At 33.1% G+C, this 1,872-nt stretch overlaps 1 pseudogene; it reads left to right on the forward strand.

Moving 5' to 3' along the window:
* The first annotated feature begins 286 nt into the window (after positions 1-286).
* On the forward strand, positions 287-403 carry LOC120615172 (uncharacterized; annotated as a pseudogene).
* The last annotated feature ends 1,469 nt before the right edge of the window (positions 404-1,872 follow it).

A 1,872-nucleotide genomic window follows, 5' to 3' on the forward strand; every position in this document is an offset into this window, starting at 1 on the left:
TCTTTTGATCTCAAGTGTTTCCACAGTGCACTTGAGATAAATATATATATATATGAATGAGTATACACACACACATACATTACAATGTCCTAACATATTGGTGAATGCACCTCTAATTCTTTAAGTCCAAAGTATATCTAAAAATATCAGCTTTACAATTCAAGATAGGTAGAAAATAGTGAATGGAGACAATTATAATGATGATGCAAAAGATCAAAAAGAATTTTTTTTAAAAATGACTTGAATAGGTCTAAATAAACTGTCTCTCCATTTAAGAAAACAACCATACTACGGCCATGCTATCCTGAACACGCCCGATCCCATCTGATCTCGGAAGCTAAGCAGGGTCTGGCCTGGTAGTACTTGGATGGGAGATCACCTAGGAAGACCGGTGCTGTAGGTGTAGGGGAAAAAAAAAAAAAACAAAACCCATAAATTCTCATCCCCATAACTGGGAGGTATTCAGATTAACATTCCTTTTACCCAAGAACTATATGGTTTATCAATGTTTAAAGATTTACAAAAAGTACTGAATCTAGGCTGAAAATAATTTAACTATGGATGATTCAGAATTCTCTTCAGATTTTTTCCCCGCCCTCAGCATCATCATTAAACATATACGTTATTATCATTGCACAATACTGTAGATGCAGAATGCATAGGAAGTGGAGTTTTCCTGTACACACTATGTTAAAAAAAATCTGTTTTTAGTTTAGTAATGGACACTTATCTCTTAATCATAAAATCAAAGACCAGAGCAAAAGTTTATTCACTGACATTTTTTAAATGTTGGGTTTTCAGGTCAACAAGACTTCAGTATATACCAAAATAATAGCACACACATGTGTGTACATACACATACACACTCATAATCTTAAACAGCACAGAAAGACTTTAACATGCCCTTATATATATAAGCAGACATGAAACCAAGAACTCACCAACACACTCTAGCTGCTGAAACCTTTTTCTCATCACTATGGCTATAGTGACCCCTGGTTCTTCATTTAATTTTCAATGGTGAGGAAATAAATGTCCAGGATCTCCATTATCCCATTGCTTAAATCTTTGATGCCATGAGAACCTCGATGTCCTACCCTCACTGCTGGAAGATGAGGGTGAGGAGTGTGAATAGGAGGCTGTGCTTTCACTCCTGCTTTCAAGCCCACTTCATAATGGAAGATGTGTTCCAGAATCTTGGGTTGGAAATTAGAATATATTTTCTTCCATAGAAATAAAAGTCTGAATAGCTGAAACTTCCCAGGTAATTAGTAATATAATTTAGCTACTTTATAGGATTTTTTGGATTAGCTAGGTTAAACATATACCTCCTATAACATCAATATTAGTAGAAAAATGCATTTGGAGTTTTAAAATAACTTAAAAACCAATTTTTGAAATAAGCACTGTTATAATTTAGGGACCACCCATAAGTGAAAAACAAAAAGGAAGAAATCAAAGTTACCACTCTATAAAATCACATAGAATTTTACATAATTTTAGTGAAATTACTTTTCAAATATGTTCCATTGACAAATGACCAAACTGTAAATAGTAAAGTCTGGAGAACAGAGAATTCAAGTCACATATTCATGTGTATGATTTTTTATTCTAATTCAGCCAGCTTTCTTTTTTTTTTCTATAGACCTGAGAACACTGAACAATCTCTTTTTTTTTAAGCCAAATTGTTACTTTTATTTTGCTTTTTATTGGCTTATGCTAACTAGCATGTTAACAGAACAATACCTTCTTTTGATTTCATTCTCCACAGTAACTACTACTTTTTTTCTTTCCTCCCTATGCAGAAAAACTTTTTGAAAGGGTTGCATTTACTTATAATTTCCTATTCCTTTTCTCTCATTCTCTCTTAAA

This window comes from Pteropus medius, unplaced genomic scaffold (assembly GCF_902729225.1).
Source record: "Pteropus medius unplaced genomic scaffold, Ma_sr-lr_union100, whole genome shotgun sequence".
NCBI classification, from domain to species: domain Eukaryota; kingdom Metazoa; phylum Chordata; class Mammalia; order Chiroptera; family Pteropodidae; genus Pteropus; species Pteropus medius.